Here is a 23,487-nt window from a genome sequence, read left to right on the forward strand (position 1 = left end):
CTAGCCATATGCTACCCTGGCCTTTGCCACACAATTACTTTGATTTCACTTGCCCCTGTCAACCAGAACCACAGAGGTGATTCCCGGGGTGTATTACCTATCTCCCAAACAATCATCAGGGGTATTTATGACAACTGCTAACGAGGAGCTTTGTTTGCTATTGCTAGGTGGTTTATTCCAGAGTATGGTATATCTCTGAGATAGGAACCTATCCCTCCAGCATGTGCTGTTTAGTGAGCTGATGAGGTTTAGGGCCCTAGAGCGTGTAGCCCGGAGGGATTGTGATATGTTGCCATGCTGGTTGTCACACAGCTATGGGTGTGACATACCTCTGTATATCCGGCAGAGGTCACCTCTGTGTGGACGGTATGCAATACAGTCTAGCTGTGGTTTTGTGAGTCAGTCTGCATAGGGCATCTGTTTGAGGCCAGTATTACCCTTTGTGAGGTATGTCTGTGGCCTTTCGACTTGCTGTAGTTGTCATGTGAGGTACATACCACACGGGGCATTGTGATGAGTAGAGGGGAACACTGACCTATATTTCCCTAGATGACACACCTGTTGTAATGACACGTACCACATAGACAGATTACAAGTCTAGTGTGGCACTGTCTTTAACAAAGGGGAGGCTACTGTTCACCTGTGTCCCATGTTCCCTTATCACACCATCAGTGTTAGGTAGATTTCTAACTATGTGGTAGTTAATGGGTACAGTGTTTTGGAAAGGAGGGATGGCACAGCAGTATCGACACCTGTCTACAGTCCATGCCTTGGTCACCACACACCTGTTGCGGTACATATGACCCTGTGTCTCTCTCTCTCTCTCTCTCTATATATATATATATATATATATATATATATATATATATATATATATATATATATATAGATATCTATACACATACATGTACACATCCATTGCTGTACATATAGATGTACATATAGGCACATGTACAGTCCATTTTTCATGGTGGGGATATCACTTATGCGACAGCTGTGAGATATAGAGTTATGTGATTATATTGCACAGTGTTGTGCAGAAGGCATTTTGGTGTCTTCAGCCCATGTAGCTTTAGCAGGCCTCACTGGCTGTAACACAGCAGATCTGACAAATCAGTCCCACAGCGTTTAACCACCACATGACATATATCAGCACTGCATGATGTTTTCTATGCCACACACTATGACCTACATAGATATATGCACATAACAGTCTTCAACAACATATATGTGTCCACCCTTCACTAACAGTTGCAGTATGTCCCTTGCCATATGCACATGTGCAGATACAGATAGATATGTACTGCTGCCACATATGGATGATTTACAGTGTGTAGAGTACTCTTCAGGAACATCTACTACATGCCGGCACATACACATGAGTTACATACTTTACCTTTGTATTTCTCTGCTCCATCTGTTGTTACTGTTTTGTTGTTTATTTATTTATTTATTTAGTTAAGTTTTGGTTGTTTTGTTTGGGCTTTCTCTGTTTCTGTTTCTGTCTCTTTCATCTGTGTCTCTGTCTCTGTCTGTGTCTCTGTCTCTCTCTCACTCTCGCTCTCTATCTCTCTGTTCCTGCAATGATATTATTGCATGTGTGGACAGCAGGTACAGCCTGCTTTTCTAGGTATCTGCACATGTGCATGTGACAGCCTCTGCACCAGTCGGTGCCCACCATTAAGTAATTGCATGCAGCCTGCTGTGTGGTAATTGCAGTACTCACTGTGATTGCAGCCCACTGCTATAAAATTCTAGGTTAGGTAGGCGTAGCTCTTTCAGCTTTCCAAGGTGGGGCCCATGCTTGTTTGCTCTGGACACTGTTGTGTCAGTCAGAAGGTTGGTATATGTCTCTTATCTGAAGCTAGGGTTGTAGCCAGTGATATGCCTGTTGTACTCAAACCTGAATGTTGCTGCTTCCACTACACATTTCTCTGTGTAGACATTTACTCACCCCTCCAAATGCTAACACAGGATACATGGGAGTATGTACTTTCTTTCTGAATTAGACAATTAACTGCCATACAAATGTAGTTATTGCAATGTATTCCTGTGGTACATGCACTGTTTGTGAACTGCTATACTGTAATTATTAAGTTACTCACTTCTGAACAGTTTATGGCTTGTTTGTGTTGACATTAGCACAGGCTGCTCAAGACAACTGGACATATTTCAGTACTGAGTATGCCTATCTACACCCTTGGTTTTGCCTGAATACACAGGTATGTCGTACCTTTGGGTAGGGGTGCAGAACTGCAAAGAGCATTTTTTATTATCGTGTGAGGTTTATCTTGCTGAACATACAGGGTTGCTGTGTACCTGTTAGTCTATCAAGGCAAGTAGTCTGTCTGTGTAGCTTCCACCTCTGGACATATCCAGATGGTAGCTAGAGGTTAGCCTATTATTCTTTGTCTGTGTACCACACCAGTCTTTTCAGCACTGGCACAATGGCATTGTCACAGTTGGTTGCTAGCAGTACATGGCTACATCCTGTGATATTTCTGTGTTGTACTCCTACATAAGGGTATGCTTGTGGAACTCCTTCCAAAGCTATTTGCAGAGTGTGTAACAGCAGGAATGCTGATATGCCTGTGTGTTTCTGCCTCTGCCAGGCCTCAGATACTCTCAGGTATATATTTGAACAGCCTCAGTGAAAGGTACATATAAGTGAGATACACCTGTAATATATTACAGACATATTTCAGATGAGACTTTCTTGGGAATAGGAGCATATGTATTATTGCACCTTTTCTGACGTGCAAGCAGTGTCTACTCTCACCTATTGACATTATTCATTAAGTGTGATTCCCCACTTTTCTGCCTAATGTTAGTACTTTTCAGAGTGATTCAGAGGAGCACAGCTAATATTTGTTTACAAATCAGGGACATCCCTGTAAAGCAGTCAAAGTTGGGGAGTCTGGCCTCTGCCCTATTCAACTTTGCCAGTGTTTATCCTGGTCTGACACTGCGTGGTGTTTGTAAGGGGCTACTGTAACATTATTCCCTGCTAGAATGGCTGGTTCTCTTTTCACAGTCATGTCATGCAATTCCACAACAACTGCTGGTAAAGACCCACAGAACAGGATTTGTGTTATGCCATTCCTAATTTCCATTTACATTCCCTCATTGCAATGCATGATATATTTATTTCAGCACCAAGTTATTTGCATATCTGCTGTGGCTTAGTGGTAATTCATGCAGTCTATTATGTCAATGATCTGGGGTTCGAGACTGGCAGAGGTTTTTTCTTTTGCTGCTGAGCAGAACAATGGCCCTGACATAGAGTGACTAAGGCACTTTTAAACAGTTGTAAGCGGGTTTGTGCAGGTTTGCGTGATGCTTAGCGATGCTTAGCTAAGCGCACACATGCACACACTCACTTAAACCCACTAACTACTGCTTAAAAGTGCTTACTCCTGCTAACCCCCATGTTAATTTCTTTGAAAGAAAAGAAAATGGGGAGATAGGAAAGTGGTGAAAAAGGGGCACAAAGAGGGACAGACAGTAGGTAAACAAGCTCGGGATGTGCAGGACGGATGTAGGAAAGGTCCATAGCTGCCCGTTTCTTTACCAGCAACAGCTGTGCATACGCAATAAATTTGGAGTGATATTTGAAACCTTCCACCCCTGGGAGAGGGGTGAGGACAACAAAGTATGTTGTACTGCCAATTATAATTATCAGTTTACATGTCCAGCGGACATGTGTGCAAAATGGGCAGCTATGCATGGGGTGTACTTTTTTTTGTGGGTGCAGATTGCCCTTTTTTTTTTTTTTTCAGGTGAGAGTGGAAAGTGGGGTAGAGGAAGTACGTATGTTTGGGGAGGTAGGTTAGGGAGGTAAACAGACAAGACAAACAAGACGCATACAGGGGTGGTGTATGACACATGGGGTGGGTGAACACAATTGACGGGGATGGATGTTTGGAAATCGCAAGCCCATGAGCCCACAGATGGTAACAGTGACAGTTGTCAACTGAGTACATTTCTGCAAATAACACTACTGCTACTCAGAGAGGTCGGGTTTCCTGGATCGTAAATTTATCTCATTTGCATAGCTTTCACCTGCAATTGAGATAATTTGCATATCCAAGCCCTGTCTGTGTAGGACTCGTTTTGAGAGCTCTGTTGCACTCCCCTACTGGCTGTTCCTGGACCGCTCGGCGGACATGTTGGCTGCATGGAGTGTTACTCTACTCTTAGACTCCGTGCAAGCCTTCATGAATCTGGCCCAATGTATATTTACTTTATTTGGCCTCTCTGTATTGACCTCTATTTATGTAAAAGAGTTACCCTATATGAAAGGGTACTAGATAACACTTTATTTTTCTTTATTTATACTCTTCTGGGAAATAGGTCATATGGGATCGGTGGTCTTCCCACTAAGAATAAAATATATAAATAACAAAATAACTATGCAACCAGTAAGATATAACTTGTTAAAGCTGTAAAAGCTTTCATGAAAGGAGATAGTGCCAGCACACCTATCTGGAATTTTGTAAATAATTATATGTCATTTGTGAATATCAATATGATCTATATAAGATGCTTGTGTTACAACTGTATTAGAACTGTATGTCATGTGTATATCACACTGGTCTGTACAGACATGTATGTTAAAACAAGTATTTTAGAAAATGCTTGTGCTTAAAATGTAACCACAGTGTGCCCTGCTGGAAGAGAACAGAAATGTACATGCACTATTGTAACTGTTTAAATGTATATATTTTAACAGTGGAAACTAGAATACAGGAGGTTAACTTCAGAAAAATAGCTGAAATTAAATTACTTTATGGCTATGCAATAAAAGATAGTATCTTTCAGTTTTCAGTGCAACAAGAGATACAGGGTCTGTGCTGAGAAGCCTTCCGTATTGTCTTTGGAAGGAACGGATTACTACCTCTGAAAGTATGAAGGAATGCAATTGTTTTATGACTTCCAGCATCTGCCAAAAATCTGAGGTCTATGTATTTTCACAGGTAGATGCTAAATACTGCCAGATTCCAGCATTGGGGGTTTTACCTGGGATAGAGTCATATGACAAGAAATGATGTCATTCTGCAAGCTACCCAAGCTTAGTATGTGAGATATTAATTTCAGAACTCTCTGAGAGAGAGTGCTTCTGTATTTGGTCTTGGACCTGACAAGAACCATTCACCACAACATCTGTGTTGCTCTCTAAGTAAGTTCTAGGTTATAGTAATTCTCTTAGATACAGTCAGAAATACAGTGAAGCTTAGTTTAGATATTTTTATTTATTTATTTGAGACTGTCCTGCAATGTTGTTTTAAATATTTCCTGTGATTTTGAACTCTGATGTCACTGTGAATATATACTGACTATTTTCTTGTTCTTTTATTATTTATTATTAAATATATTTAAACATTTTATTGTGGCTGATCTGTGTAGAGATATTAAAGTTTTGAGAGTACTTGCATATTTATTTGGTGACACTGTGTAGGCCACTCCTAATAGACTTACTCTTGGACAAACTACCATTTGTATTAATGTTAATATTATACAGTAAGATTGGACACCCTTTGTTAAGGACCTTCAAGTAGCTGATAAGGGGTTGGCTGGTGGCAGTGATAACTACTTTATAGTCTGGGCAAAAGGGGGCATAGCTAGTAAACTTGTGCCAGTCTTTCCCATGTGTGTGTGGTGTGTGTCTGTATAAATAAAACCTCAAAGAGCGTGTGTTTCAGCTTCTTGGGCAGGGACACTAAGCACTGGTTGTACAAAGAGGGTGCTGGAGGTCTTGGCTTGATCACTCAGCTGAGATCTCGGCTCCATAGTTGTGCCAGTGGAGAGTCTTATTGGGGATCTGGAGAAAGGGGGAGAAAACCACCCCTGGACTGACTGTGGTCTCTGTGTGCTCTTAAGGGAAATTGCACTTGATGTAGAGAACTGCATCTTCTCCCAGTGCATGTCCCCCACTGGTGCCAGTGGTGAGGATTGAGGATCCTTCATTACTGGTCCAGTGGTGGGTCATCACAGAAGTGATGAAAGAGACACTACCAAGTAGCAAATATATTTTCTACATATTTTAGTAGGACATTTAATTTAAAGACTGACTTTTGTTTAAAACAACTGCAGGGTAATAATTTGTGTCCCCTCATTATGGAGGTCTTGATAGCCAAGGATGAAAAATAAAGTATTAATAAGTAAAATATGATCAGATAATATATCTGACCTTAATTTATAGACATCTGCATTTCATTTACTCCAGTACTAACATTGCTAATTTAGTAATCATAAAATGAAAGTTAAAAGTCAAATTCATGGAAGTCTGACATTAAATTATCTACACATAAAACGGAGATAAAATCAAAACTAAAAATTACAGACCAATTAGTTTAATATCTCATACAAGAAAATGAATCAAGAGAGTCATGATTAATTTTCTGCCTTTTAACACTTTACATCAAATGTGGCTGAATTTGCAGCAAATACCCATTTCAGAACCCACCACTGTAGAGCACTAAAAAACCTAAAATAGTTAGAACTACCCCATCAATTAACATATACACAGCTTCTTACCACCTATAAAATTATCCAACATCCATCTGATTGTCCAGCACTAAATACCATTTTATACAACTATGCTCCCAATCCATCATTATTATCCAATGACTAAAACCTCCTGTCCTCTCTTTCCACAACACTCTCAAATCTGCTGAGCATGGCCTGCACTCGTATCATATTGCTAAGGCCTGGAACTCCTTACCTGTATCCATCAGATCAATAAGCTCCCTCCAGTCCTTTAAAACTATTCTGAAAGAATTCCTAGCCAAAATCTTGCTTTGGTCTTGCTCAGCTCCAGGATAAACAATATCCCTAGATATTAAAAAGTACCTATTCAGACCTTACACCCCTTTCTAGACTCACTTCCATACTTCAATCTATTTTTCTCTTCCAACTCCCTTTCTAAATATGCCATAACCCTTTTTTTCTCTTACTTCGTATTGCAGTTCTGGTTTGTATTATACTAACTTACCATTACTGTCTCTTTAAAGTGGATACTTTCTCTAAATATTAAATAATTGTCATAAATAATTGTAGTCAATAAATAAACATAGCTTCATAAACCAAAAACATTGTCCATCAGATTTAGTATTTTTTTCAACATTGTAGCAGATATAGCAGACCTAGGTTTGGCAGTTGATGTTATACATTTATACAGGGTATCTAAATCCACCTCTGCACATTTAGCAACATTTCTTACTACAAAATATGTATAATTGGGTAAAAGAATGTTTGACTCTAGGACCATTTACTATGAGGAATAATGAAAAATTCTCTGAGTAATATTAAATAAGTAGTGGCATCTGTGACGTCCTTCCTCTGGGCCAGTAATCAAGAAGCCTGAATCCTCACCACTGACATCGGTGTGAGGTACACTCATTTGAAACAAAAATAGATACACACAGTATTTCCAGATGCAGCTCTTTGCATCAAGCACAATTTCCCTTAAGGGCACACAGGGAACACACTCAGTCCGGGAGTTGGGTTTTCCTCTTTCCCCCCTCTCTCTCTCCAGCACCCCAGTAAGACACCCCACTGGCACAGCTGTAAAGCTGAGTACTCAGCAGATTGTCCAAGCCAAGTCCTACGCCACTATCTCTGTGAAATCAGTGTTCTGTGTTTTTGCTCCAAGCAGCTGACACACACACTATTTGAAATTTGATTTGCACACACACACACACACACACACACACACACACACACACATACACAACACACAATCACACAGAAATACACACACACACACACACATATACACATGTGCATGCGCGCACACACACACAGACATACACACACACACACACACGCACACACACGCACACACAGACACACACACACCTGGGAAAGGCTGGCACAGATTTACTCCCTCTGATACCCTTTGCCAGGACTATAAGTTAGTCATTGCCACCACACACTCCAAAGCCAGATACTCTAAGGCTCTTACATGGGTATCCAATTATACTGAGTAAAATTAATACTAATGCAAATGGTGGTGTTTGACAAATGCAGTCAGGCTTCCAGGAGCGGCCACAGTGTCACTAAATAGATACAAGTCCTCTCAAAGGTTAAACATTCTCTAAAAGGGCAGCCACAATGAAAGTTTTAAATATATTTAATAATATATAATAAAAGAACAGGAAATACTGAATATCTATTTACAATAAACACCAGAGTTTCAGAAACAGGACATATTAAAATAACACAGATCGATAGATTCACAGAGATACAGAAAAACAGTACTTAACTAAGCTCACTATATTTTCTTGACTGATCTAAGGAATTACTGTTCCATAGCTCACTTACTAGAACAAGGCAAGTTGAAGTAGGTGAGTGGTCTTCCTTCTTTGTCATGTTTCAAAATCAGACTGCCCTGAGACTTCTGTCTCATCTATTATTAAAACATCATTTCAGTGCTGGATTACAGAATTACATCGTATACATTTCTTCATCTGAATTCTGGCTCCTATACTAGAAACTGAACCAGAATCCCACACATATTTTACCATACACACAGATAGAGCTTTGCTAAGATGTGCCATAGCATATGGAAGCTATAAAACCATTTCAATACTTCCAACCTTCCAGAGTGGAAACTAGTTTACTGCTAAGGTCAATACAGCAGGTTTCTTCCTCCTTGTTTTCACAGACATTTTGTCTCTGGCTGCAATTAGAACTGTAAGATACAATCGTTATGACCTAAACCGGGTAATTTAATTTCAGCCTATTTTTAGAGTTAGCTGGACTGAGATTAACCTCTTCCCTTCCAGTATCCTCTGTTATAATATTACCATACAGTCTGAATTACATGTGCATTTCTTTTTCTGTCCAGCAGGACCCACTATTGGTACATTTTTTAATACAAGCAACTTTACAAATGTATTTTCAACACAAGCACCTGCACAAATCAGTTTGATATACAAATGACATATAATTCTTTACAAAACTCCAGCTAGCTATGCTGACATATGTTACACATCCACTGCCCTACTTCTCCTGGTATAGCTGGCAATACTTCACATCATCACATCACCCATCATCCATGGGGTGCAGTTGGGAACCCCTGTTATTTAATTTCCTTCAAACTGGATTTACAAGTTAAGAAAAAGATCCTGAAATATGGAGATGACTGTAAAATTAGGAGTAAAGTTAATTCTCTAAATAGTGTTTTGTGTGTGTGTGTGTGTGTGTGTGTGTGTGTGTGTGTGTGTGTGTGTGTGTGTGTGTGTGCACGTGTGTGAGCGTGTGTGTGTGTGTGTAAGTTAGAATTTGGCATATATTCATCAGCCGCATAAATGGGCATATACTAGTGGAATTTATTTTAACATAAGTATGTGTTTATGTATGTACTGTGGAGCTAAGAACAATAAATGCCCATAGTCTTTAACAAAAGGCATAATTCAAACAACTTCTTATAAAAATTTGGGAAATAGTTATTATTCATGACTCCTGTTTTTCATAACATCAAAAGAAAATGCTTTGAAATTAAAAATATATTAATTTAAGACATTAACCACAAGGCATTCTTGTGTGTTAATAAACATTTATGTAATATAATAAGGCTCATAATACAGTTCAAAATAAATTTAGATATGTGGTATGTAAAAATCAACTTAAAGTTTCCTAACAAATACAAATGTTTGAAATGTACTGGATACACAGTAAGTTCCTGAAAATGAACTTTCTGCAAACAAACCACCTGATGCAAACTCCCATAAAATGTATCAACAGTCTTAGCCCATGGTTATTAAAGTTTGCAAATGACTGTAAATATGGTGTTCATATTCAATCTTCCATTAACTCATGATTGTTCTAACTTAGGTTAGACCATGTTATCAATTGGTACAAGGACTGTGACTTCAAATTAAATGGAAAAAATATAGCATAGTTTATTTTGGTAAACAAAACATGTTCACATACTGTATGGGTGGCACACCTCTCAAATCAGACACTGTCATAAGGATCTAGGCACTCTAGTTGGTAATTCTTTTCCATTTGACTATCATGTTTCTTTAGCAGCTCAGAAATCCTTGTATCTAGCTAATCTAATTTCCAAGAAAGTCTCCACTAGAGCCAAACAAGTTTTAATTTCCCTTTATTCATATCTCCTCAGAAACATTATTGAATATAATGCATATTTTAGTATTTATTTGTTTGATATCTCAAAAATTTATAAATAAAAAGATCAGTGACGACAAAAAAAACTTAGTTATTAAGACAAACTGGTAGCCCCTGTCTGTACTCTGTCTCTTATAGATTCCCCTGTGGAGGTCTGTGTTTAGATTTGAAAGATCCAACATTCTTTGAACTTCTATTCCTTCACAGAGCAAATGGGACCTCAAATACCTGGTTAAAGGAACTAAACCTTCATCAACAGATAAATGAGATAAGCTGACATGATAGATTCATATCCTAATCTATCTCGCACTTCTGGAACAAACTTCTACTACATGTCAAGCAGATTAACACCTTTGCAGCCTTCAAGGTAAACTTAGATAATTGGATGGGCAGCCTCAAATTCTCCCTGGTCTATCTTATCTTGCTGTCCTTGAGAGGGAACTACTGAATAAGGATTTTTGCTAGGCTTGTAATGGTCAGCAGATTGATTGCCAAGTAGTTACACATGAACCTATGCCAAAACTGTGGACAAAATCACATAAAACATTTCTGTATCCTCTCCCTGTATCTCCCCAGATAGAGGACTTCATTCACTATGAACTCCTTGCACACACACACTATGAACTCCTTACACACACACACACACACACACACACACACACACACACACACACATATATATATATATATATATATATATATATATATATATATATATATATATATATTACACCAACTGTGCAATTTTACACTATTAGGGAAAGAAGAATCACATTTACCCAGTAAGGGTGAAACATGGCTCACATTACCTCAACCTCCCTTAGTGCAGAAAGCATTTCAGGAGCTGCACTTTGGGTGCACTGCTTCTGGCACCATTCTCACAGTCAGTTAGAACATACTGGAAGAGTGTAAGACTAGGAATATACAGCATTATATATAAACTTGTATTACGCAGCTTGTTAATGATGTGCAAAGGATTTCCTAATAAATACCAACAGATGGTATGATACTGAGGTAGAGTAACACAGTCTATGCATGAGAAATAGCATTTCAGGTTACAATTTTCAATGGTAATAAAAGAGGTAAAAAGATATTGTAACATAGTTTGAGATAACTGTGGATTAAATTACTATTATATGTAAGAAAGACAGTTAAGTACAATTTTTTTAAATAACAAGGTGTGTTTATGAATATTCATACATGTAGAATAGCTGAATCAGGATATAATCTCCTTGATAATTGAATTAAAGCCATAAGCTCATCAGGTCAACTGTAGTGAAACACAGAAACATTGAAATGTTTACTTAGGTCAAGAAGAACAGCAAAACCAATATTATAAGTTGTGGTATAAATGCAGCATGGAAAGAAAATGGGTACCTTTCACTGATTATTTCTGCTAGGGTGAGGTACTAAATGGAAACACAAATGGTCATCAGAGGACAATGCTTTACAGATGAGAGCTTCAGTTCTGTTTGATGTGTATCTTTTTTAAAATGCTTAATCAGAGGGCCAGGTCATTCTGATAATTAGAAGCATTTGTTTCAGGTTTCTTGATTGTTTTTGTTTGCCATTTTGTGTGATTTTGTATGGAGTTTATAGGCAATATTTATTTACATTTATCTTATTGAAATATGTCTTATTTTGAGAGTGCTACTGTTATGTGTTTAGCATTTGGTTAGAACTTTTTTATTTAGATTTTAGGTTTGTTTCCTGTGGGTGACTGTGGTTTCCAACTGTTGACTTGTCATGCATGAGCAGTGGCTGAAGAGTAGAGTTTAGCTATGCACTCCTCAAAGTGCATATCAGTTCATTAAAAACTGTGGTCTTCTGCTCATGCAGGTTGACCGAAGGCCAACAGATCCAGTACTCAGCAGTGACCTTGTGCTCTTTGTTAAAGCTATGCTGAATAGCTTGGCAGTTTTACTGTTGCCTAGGCTTCACTGTCATTTACTGGTACCTGACCTCTATTAGTTTGTCACATTTATTACTGTATAAACTTTAGAGGGATTACTGGCAGAAATAAAAAAAAAAGTGGTGGTAACAACAGTTATAGATCTTGCAACCAAGGTGGCTTGCTAGTCAGTGCAACCTTGAACTTATGTACAGTACTAGACATTAGAATTCTACATGTGAGATATGTATGTTCTGTACTATTTCCAAAAGTATTTAGACAATAAACCAATACATAAATAAGGCACTATGGCATAAGTGAACTACCTACTATGTAAGTACAAACTATTTTGCTATTCTTTTTGCCAAAGCAGTGAATTTCTGTTTTCAGTTGTCACAATTGTAGCATATGGGATGCATAGATTTAAATATGCTAATATCCAGCTACAGGGAGTTGCCTGCTATTGGCCATGCATTCTTTTAAAAATATGTGAGGATAAACACCTCATGGAGACTTGAATCTCATTCACTGCATTTGTGTTGCTCATGGAGTATTCTGTTAAACATCCAGATGTTGCATTGTACTAGAAATGAAGAAATATGTTGCAAAAGTAAAGACATATCTTTGATTTTTAAGAGTTTATGCAATTGCAAGCATAGAAGTAAAAATAAGTAAAGAAATATATTTGTTTTCAAGAGTTTATAAGCACTTGGAAGTATTGCAATGTAATGTGTAGTTAGAAAAATGCTCATACTATAACCATTAGGAAACTCATCCCTGCAATGCAGCAGACCAGAAAAGTGGAATCTTTAGATCCAGAAACGTGATACATTCCTCATTATGAATGGAATAGCTGAGTAGCTTGAAAAGGTGCAATGTGACACACTGCTGCATGCCATTGGAGAACAGGTTTTAAAAACATGCATTACTTTTAATTATCTTTGAGTACAAAAACAGACAAAATACAAGCAAGGGGACAGAAATTCAGGAATTATTGTGAGATTTGAAACAATTGCCATTTATCCACCATTTATTCTTCACAAGAGCACATAAGCTTGCAGAAACAGTATATGTTTATTTTCTGAAGCTTATGAATTGAGCTAAAGGCTGTGAAAACAGTGAGCTGCACAATTTATTAATAAGACAAAGAATGGTTTGCGGTATAAGAAAGGATCAAAGAAAGGGTAGGCTATTAATAGAAAGAGACTAGCCTTTTTCAAATGCAGTAGATGTTTGTAAATCAAGTGCAATTACTCTAATGCAATTAGAAGAATTAACTGAATGCAAAAGAGAATCAAATAAAAATGCATCATGACCACCTCTGCCTTTTAGAGAGATGAAGTCCTGACTACGACCCAGATGACCCAAGTTCAGAGAGCAGCTTGGGAACTGTTTAGGCATAGGCAAGGAAGAGTGGGACTGACAGGCTGCTGCTGGCTCATCCATGCAGAGAAAGGGAGTAGTGGTTCCCAACTGGTCAATTACTCCTATGTAAGAGGAGACTTGTACAACATCAGTGGCCATAGACTGGGAGGGCACTGGTTAGTGCTCAGAAGCCAGATTTGTTAGCCCTCTGTGATGTTTGGGTGGGGAGTACACACATACACACACACACACACACACACACACACACACACACACACACACACACACACACACACAAGGAGAGGGTATAGGAGGTCTCAAAAGCAACATTGGTGCTGATATCAGCTATCAGAGGTGGGGTTCATGAATACAGACATTCTATATATCCTTTACCTAGCATGATATGAGCTGTTGATTGTGGGAAATGCCAAATAATTCCTTGCTTCAGTAACTTTGTGCAGTTGTATTAGTGTCCTGGACTGGGAAAGAGTATACCAGGCTGTCCTGAATAGTACAATAAGAGTGCCCATCTCTTATGTAAACAACAAGAAGGAAGGAAGGAAGGAATGCAGTTAGAAGTACTAATCACTGTTATGTCTGCCTGAATCATGAACCTTGAGATGGCTCTTCGCCCTGAGCTGGGGGATTCCCATAACATCAGAGTTAATTGGCTCAAATCCATTTAGGGAGGTTTGGTGATCAGAACTATGGAAGAAATAACACTTAGGAAAAAAGAAAAAAAATGAAAAAAAAATACAGAAATGAGAACTAGAATGTAACTAAGTTGTAAAAGTAATGAGGCAAGAAAGCAATGGAGCAAGAATGAGTGCTATGGGGAACATGGATATATTTTGCAGTTCATGTATTTAGTGTATCATGAAGTATGAGAGGAAGCATTGCCCTGATTTTATCAATTTTATATGTTATTTAATTAAAGGAATCATTTTGCAAATATGTATAAAAGAAAACTCATTTTTTGCAAAATAATTTGCATGTTATTGAATAAAAAGTTACATGAAAATCAGTTGTTCACTGGCACTGTTACAGTGAAAACAGTTGATATATTAAAGTCTGAAATGCATCTGAGTTATTGAGACAGGAGTGCAAACCATATTATTGGTAACAAATGCAAGGAATTAAATAAAAAAAACTGTTAAATTTAATTGAAATTCTGGCACAGAGTGTAATAACATACTTGAATATGTTTTCACAGCATTACTGTCAATAGGCACAGAAGAAAAAGCTCATTGCTAACATACCGAGGATAGCAAGTAAAGTCATTGGATCAACACCTACTGTCACGTGAAAACAATAAATGAAAAGTACAATATCCTGTTTCAAGTTGTGGCACTCAAACAAATAAATTATCCTAATAAAAACTAGGAATGATAAAACAAAGTTACCGTATGAAAGCAAAGAGTGAACATGTACACATACAGTCATATGACTGCAGGAAATTTCAGATACTCTGCAGATCTATGTCAGTGATATTTTTCATGACTATACTGATCGATTATAAACTTAAGAGGTCTTTGAGAGAATACCATATGCAAATACATTCTAATGCTATGCTAGCAATTTGTATGTGCTTCTAAGGAAATACTGTTAGTTATCAGGAGTAGAATATTGTAGGAAGTGGAAAGAATACGAAGCATGTGTGTCATTAAAATCCGTTACAGTTAGCAGGAGATGTAAACAGTAAAGCTACTATTATGAATCAGGAAGATTTATATTTAGACCCACTATGATTGGTTAAGACTTTATGCCTCAAACTACAATTGTTTCACAAAAAAATAGACTCAAAACTGATAGCTGTAGTGCACAAATACTCAACATACATGCTCATGTCTGCATAGTTCTCAGGCCAATGTATCACAATGAAAAAAATAAAAAAGTAAGCCCCCTTGCACTTCCATATAATACTTTTCTCTTTAAGGTTTTATATACCTTGGAGAAATGGGAATCAAGAACAACTGCCACATTCTTTCTCTAGAAGATCGCAAGGTCAGAGAAGTTAAGAGCACAGCACAGCACATTTTGATAACTGACAAATCACTCCTATATGTCTTAATCAACAATGCTTTGTAACTGCCATCATAAGCAATTATGTTTCAGAAAATGTGATGTTAGAAGTCTTGATTAAATAGTGAACTGTAAGCCTTTACATGTGTATTAATCAACAAGTTCTTAATAAAGCAGTTAAAGATTTGAGAATGTGATTCCAAGAAACTGAATGCTAAACTCTTTTCAGTGCCAGATGCAAATCAGGGATTCTGACAGACAGAAGTAAATGAAAGAGTGCTCCAAATTATTTACATTGAATATGCCATTAGGAGGATATGCATTTCTTTGGCTTCTGTATGGTATTCATCAGCATCAGACATGTTCCACAAAACTGTATCACAAGTTATTGAAGTTTTGAAAGTATTGTAATCATAGCAGTTGATCTAGTGTTCTGGAGTCAGACATAAGGAAAACATGACAAAAGGCTGCTATAGCTGCTAAATAGATTAAGAGACCATCATTTTTAAGTTTAATAAGAGTAAACATAAAATACGAGGCACAAGTCCGAAGCACGTGGTCATAGTCTAACATCAAAGGGACTGATACTTGAGACAGAAAAAATTCAGAATAATTCTACAAATACCAAAACCAGAACAGAATCAAACATTAAAAATGTTTCTAGGAATACTGATGTATGTTATTAAGGTTGCACCTAATATGTCCAAATAATTATGGTTGCAAACCATGCTAGTCTCATCTAGCACTCAGTGCAGCTCTATGATCTAGTGCTCCTCAACTCTAACAGCAAAACAAAAAATAAAATCTGTCATGATCGAGCACTCTGGTGCTCCTTAGCCAGCTTTGTTTTCTTCATTGATCTATGTCTCTCAATCAAAAGATGAAGTGCCAAAAAACTGAAAGAAAAGAATTAAGATCCATTCCCACTGTTGTACTCTAGGGTTTCTTAGCTATGTCCATTTTCTAACCCGATCTACACCCTGCAGTCAAAAGATGAGGAGCAAAAAAAAAAAAAGGCTTTTCTACCTTTAAAAGCTGTAGCAAGCAGCTGGCTACAACTTACACCACACACAAAGCGCTGAAGCAAGAGCTTCAGTGTTGACAGTAAAAGTAGTATCACAGTTAATTTCCATACCTGCATTCAGAAATATCGCAACAGAGATGAATGTACATACTGCACTATTGATGCAACCAACTGACATCTGCCAATCACTCTCTTCTAACACCTTGCAACTGATGCCTCAGATTTATTTTCAGGTTTTACTATATCAACTATTTTCACTTTAACAATGCCATTGAACTGATTTTCATGGTATTTTTTATTCAATAACATGCAATCAGTTCAAGCTCAATGCATTAAACAATGACTGACTGTTAAAATTCTAAGAATTCTAAGTTGGGAACTGCTGATTGAGGGCTCAGTGTCTGTTATTCTAAAAGTGTATTAATTCTGGTTTAAGCACTTGGGCTTTCAGGCCAGTTATTTTACATTAAGAGGGTTCATGGTCTGCACTCTTGTGGGAGGAGAGGCTGCACTGTGGCCTTCTGAGCTGGGAATTTCTGGTTAAAGGCTTATAGTGCATGCATATCAGAACTGCTTCTTACTGAAATTGGTACACCTTGCTTGCTGTAACATAGACTAGATCCAAGCCTGCTGAATCTAGCTTTGTTTGTATAACTTGAGCACTAATCCAGGCATTCTTTAAAGTATTCAATTGTATTTATTACTGCTTGGTAGTAACTTGATTAAAGTGTAGCTATCATTCTAAGTCTTTTAGATTAAGCACTTGGGCTTCAGACCAATTGTTTTACATTAGGAAGGTTTGTGACATGCACTGTGGTGGCAGGACAGGTAGCTTACATCCTTCTAAGTTGGGAACTGCTGATTGAGAGCTCAGTGTCTGTTATTCTAAAAGTGTATTAGTTCTGGTTTAAGCACTTGGGCTTCAGGCCAGTTATTTTACATTAAGAAGGTTCGTGGTCTGCACTCTTGTGGGAAGAGAGGCTGGAATCTGCCCTTCTGAGCTGGGAATTTCTGGTTAAAGGTTTATACTGCCTGCATATTTGAACTGTTTCTTACTGAAATTGGTACACCTTGTTTGCTGTAGCATAGACTAGATCCAGGCCTGCTGAATCTAGCTTTGTTTTGTATGCTTGTTGTTTGTTTGCTTGTTATTTCCCTGGAATGCTAATTCCACCTAAAAGGTGGCTTTTCAGCGCTTCTGTGGATCCCTAGTGATATCTGCATTGTTTACTGTACTTATTTCCTTGTTTCACTTGAAAGAAAGTTACTGTTTGTCATTTTTGCATTTAAGTTACCTGTAACAAATTGCACTTAAGTTACCTGGCACTTGCTCACTAAGCAATTATATAAGTCAGCACTAAAAAATTAAAAGCACTACACCCTCACAAACTCCCCTTGAGTACCTTGTTCCCCAATGGCCCTTGCTTTCAATTATAAAGGAATTCCCAGTACTATTCTAGCATGTCCAAAGGTCAGTTGTCAATCTCCTCTCCGGTCCAGCTGGTGAATCTGGGAATCTTGAGGCAATGTTACAACTGCCTCATGTACATAGACAACCCTCCCCTCCTCCCAACAAATTCCAACACATGTGAGAGATGCAACCATATAGCCAAACTGGAGGCTAAGCTCTCTCAACTCAGTACTGGCATAATCAGTCAGGAGGAGAAGGAAACCACACTCACTACAATTCCAGTCTCACATAGACCTACCACGACAGCAAACCAAATACATAATCACACAAAAACATACTCGGAGGCTCTAAATAAAGATCTGCCTAAGCAGCAGAGACCTCCAAAGCAGACACCCAAGCAACCGCTACCCCAAAACAAAACACGTGCAACACATATCTCACAAAGCCAGTTTGCCGAACAATCACAGCCCTTAAGGCTAAACAACACACCTGATACACTTGTAATAGGTCACTCTATCATCAGGCACACTGATGTCCCGCTCACCAGGCTGAACAAGGAGAAGGTCACGGTAAGCAGCCTGTCAGGCGCTAGGATCCGCCACATAACACAAGCACTCAGGTCACTCCAAGACAAGTACAAATATGACTCAGTCATTGTCCATGCTGTTGTGAATGACCTGAGATGTACCTCCCTGGACTACATGAAAAGAAACGCAGAGCTCTCTGAGCATGTAGCCCAGGCCGGTATGACCCTGACCTTGAGAAGCATCTTACTCTCACCAAGAATGATGCCACAATATGAAGACAAGATGATCAATTTCAACAATTGGTTTAAGTATTGGTGTCATTCAAAGGGGATCCAATGCCTGTCAGCCTGGGATGATATGCTCGACAAGCCACGATGCTTCGCTAAGGACAGCTTGCACCTGTCACCCCTGGGTTTTCAGATATTGGCAAAGGCTCTTGCTACCCCCATAGTGCCTTTTTTAGGCAAGGCTCAAAAGACAAACCCACCTCCATAGGTATCACAAGGGATAAGAAACTAAGAGTAATGCTACTCAATGCCAGAAGTCTAAACCTCAAGATGCACGCACTCGAAACTCTCCTTAGCATGGAGAACATCGATATCTGTGCAGTAACAGAAACCTGGTTCAGGGCTCCCGAGAGTACCCCAGCACTACCAGGTTATACCTCATACCATGCTTTTCAGCCCCAAAACTTGGACCGAACTACAAAAGGAGGGGGAGTATCAAAATTCATCAAAGATACCCACACCTCCAGGTTGGTGGCACAGCACGAAGTATCAGAGACTATCCATGTGCAACTAACAGTGGGTAAAACTGCCTTCCAGTTTATAGCCTGCTACCTCCCAAACTCAGGAACCCCACTCGGCCTTCCTGAGAACACTGGAAAATATGAAGGTCTCTCCAAACACCATTATATTGGGCGACTTCAACTACCCAAACATAGACTGGGAGCATTACTCTAGCTGCAACACCCTAGCCCAAAGGTTCCCAGAATTCATAAACGCAAATGCTATGGAACAACTTGTTACCACTCCCACAAGAGGGGAAAACATACCGGACCTGATCATCACCAACATGGGGACTCGATACTCCGGACCAGAAGTGTATCCCTCACTGGTAAGATCAGACCATAAACTAATCCAACTGGATAGTCACATTCCAACCCCACCCCCTGCCCAGAAAACCACAGTGAAAAACTTCTCTAAAGCAAATTTCACACTCCTCAAAACTGAGGTGGAATCCTTCAAAGCCCCCGGGCCTGTGGAAAATACGGCCTAGACTGCAGAATCCTTTATAAATGCATTCTATGAACACCTTCAGGAATGCATGGATCATGCAATCCCAAATAAAACCAAGACCCAGTCCTCCAAAGGCCGACGTCCTGTCTGGTGGACCCCAGCCATAAACAAACTATACAATAGAAGGAGGAAGCTACTACATGATAGAGCAAAATCCCAAAAAGGGAAGGCATCTCTGATCAGTATTAGCAAAAAACTATGGGCACTCATAAAATCGTCTAAAGCCAGCTTCGAGAAAAAAATTGCACAGGACACTAAGGATAATCACAAGGCTTTCTTTAGTTATGTTAGGAACCTGGGTGGGAATTCCCAGATATGCTCAGAATTAGTCCAAAATGACAAAAAATACACCAAACCCACAGACATTGCCAACATCCTAGCCGACAGGTTCAGCGCAAACTTCTCCCCCCCTCCCCACCAAAAGGGCAAATATCTATCCCAGCAGAGGGCTGCCCCCCTGACATCTCACATGCTCAGGTAAGAGCCGCCCTCTTCAAAGCAAAAAACACAGCATCAATGGGACCAGATGGTGTCCCGGGCTACGTTCTACATGAACTCCAAGAAGAGCTAAACCCAAACATAAAACTACTGTTCAGTCTCAGCCTTACTACAGCATATGTACCCAAAGAGTGGCATACAGCAACAGTGGTCCCTCTCCACAAACGTGGTGCCTCAATGGACCCTGGAAACTATTGCCCCATAAGCCTGTCTAGCTTGGTCTGCAAAGCTATGGAAAAGATCATCATGGACCTCATAAATAAAGATATTGGGGACCTATAGACACTGGATCCTACCCAGTTTGGCTTTGTTAAGGGCAGATCCTGCCTCTTAAACCTGGTCGACTTCTTTGAAACCGTCACCAAGGCCATTGACGAAGGGAAGGTGGTCCACACAGCCTACCTGGACCTCGCAAAAGCCTTCGATACAATACCCCACTCGAGCATTATAGATAAGCTCACCAGCTTAAATATAAACCCCTATGTCACTAGATGGGTTGCAAACTGGCTCAAGGACAGAACCCACATGGTTAGAATTGCTGGAGCCATGTCAGACTCCAAACCAGTTACAAGTGGCATCCCACAAGGCTCAGTCCTGGGACCTCTCTTGTACAGTATATATTTCTCGGCGGTACAGGCCAACATGGAAGGACTGTGGCTGACCAAGTTCGCAGATGACTGCAAACTGGGTGCCATAATCGACTCTCCAGCCGACACAAGCATCCTCCAAAAGGGCCTCATAGAAACAGACAACTGGTGCCAGAGCCATGGCCTCAAGCTAAATGCCAAAAAGTGTATAGTCATCCCCTTTGGCAAAAACAAAGTGCCCACAAATTACCACATAGGTGGTAATCCATTAAGTACAGAAGAAGTAATTAGGGACCTGGGGACCCAAGTTGATAGCAATCTCTCATTTGACAACCACGTGGCCAAAGTGGTTAGAAAAACATTTTATATAGCCCACCTAATCATGAAGGGATTCACATCTAGATCAGGGGAGGTCATCGTGCCTCTTTACTCATCCCTCATCAGGCCCATAATCAAGTACAATGCCCCTATTGGGATGTACCTTACCAAATACCTGCAGCAACTGGAAAGACCCCAAAAGTACCTCACCAAGAGGATCAAAGGGCTCAAACAGATGCCATATGCTGCCCAGTTAAAGAAACTCCAGCTCTACTCAGTGGCATACCACCTGCTCAGAGGCGATCTGTGCCTGACGTATAAAGCCATGTCCAACCCGGAATTAAGGGACATGCTGCACCTCAAAAAATCCAAATCCCATCGAGCTACGCACTTGAGAGACTTGAACCTCAGCTCTGAAATAAATAGGACATGCTGGAGGGACAGATTCATAACCCAGAGGCTACCTTCACTCTGGAATAAAATCCCAGTCCAGGTTAAGCAGAGTCCCTCATTGACTCTCTTCAAGAGGAATCTTGATGAGTGGATGGGAGATCGTAGGTTTACCCCGGGTATCATTTCTGTGTCACTGTTAGACAGAGGCACAGTATACTAACCTCGAAAAAGGGCATAGCAAAATTAATTTAAAATGGGTGGCGAAAGCCAAACATACTCTGGCTAGGCTTATAAATGCCCTAGGGCAGATAGCCTAGTATGAACCTATGAACCTATGAACCTATGAACCTATAAACATAACTGCAAGAATGAATTTAATTAATGCATACTAAATCTGAAGTTGTCATATCTTTGAGTATCTCTGGGGTAAAGTGAGCTCAGAATTAGTATATATATATATATATATAGGGCTAAAGTGTATAGTATGCAGCCCGCGACAATGAGGGTAGCAGGTGAGGTAAACTCCTCAGCAAAAAAAATGCTTAAAAATATAACAGCACATTTCAGAATTTGCTGTTTTTACTTTGAATCATAGTTTATTTTTTGAATTGCCAGATCTTGCAGTGATGGATCTCAGCATCTGATAGGGACACAGTCTATGTTCTCAAGATAGTGAATTCCTCATATTGTCATATTTGATAATGGCCCCAGTACAAATATCAGGAATATTTGTACATGAGTAGTACTTCAAACAAATAATGTCCACTCCACATAATCAGCACTTAAACTAACAAGCAAGAAGTGGAGACATTTGGAGGGAACTGTCCAAACAGTTAAAAATCTTGTGAAAAAGAGATGTAGCCAAAGCTTTAAGGCTTGCCTTCTCATAAATTTGGAAAATAGAGATACTCCTTTGCCGGGACAACTCATTTGTTAACGGTCAGAAGGATGAGAACCATATTACCTACTTCAGCTATATTACTAAAGTCTGAAAATAAATACAATGCAAGTAAATTACTGGAAAGAAATCAGCAGAGATGGAAACACTATTATGATAGAAAAATGCAGGCAACTACCACATTTAAAGGCTGAAGGCACTGAAATAAATCAAAATGTATGAGAAAGTCTGCAACCTGAAGCTGAAGTTGTTAAGCATGGGGAAGATGGAAAACTATGTTGTCTTTTGGCTTTTCGTGGTTAGGGGTCCCCACAGCAGAACTCCGGTCTGCTAATGATTGGCAGTAGATTTTCACAAATGCCGAGGTGCCAGCTCGACGTTCAACCTTCAATGAAGGCATGCCCATTTTACGCATATCTTTCAAATGCCTACCCAACCATGGAGAGGACATGCAGACTCCACACAGAAGGCACTCCCCATACTCCAGCCGAGAATCAAACGGGAGAACCTCTTGCTGTGAGGCAACAATGCTACCGCTGCACCACCTCAGACTTGGAAGATGGAACACTATGTTGGAAGAAAATAAATCATTTACATAATGCAAATATATTGAAGTTCCACTAAGATAAGTAACCATAACTGTTACAAACTGTACTGCTGCAGAAAAATAAAAGATTGTAAGAACTGTGATAATCAGATGAACAGCACTCCTCATCTTGGAAGATGCTGACACCTGTGCAGTCATTGGAACTTGGTTCAAGGCCATTGAGAGCACCCCATCCATACAAGGCTACAATGCTTTTCACACTTTCAGACCTCAAAGCGAGTTTGAAAGAACGAAAGTGGGGGTGTATCCATTTCATTAAATCCAAATACACCTCAAGATTGGTAAAACAGGACAACTCTCTTGAGCTCCTCCAGATCCAAATAACTATAGGCACCATGAACCAGTAGAAGCACACCACCTACCTCGACCTGCTAGAGTTGCTCAGTATACAACGAAACACCTTGGTCATGGGAGATTTCAACTATCCTTCCATCGACTGGGTGACCTACATGATCACAAACATGATCACCCTGTGGTTCCTGGATTTTGTTAATTCAAATGACTTGGAATA

The sequence above is a fragment of the Protopterus annectens genome, chromosome 6.part0 (genome assembly GCF_019279795.1).
Source record: "Protopterus annectens isolate FY-2018-M chromosome 6.part0, PAN1.0, whole genome shotgun sequence".
Lineage (NCBI taxonomy): Eukaryota > Metazoa > Chordata > Ceratodontiformes > Protopteridae > Protopterus > Protopterus annectens.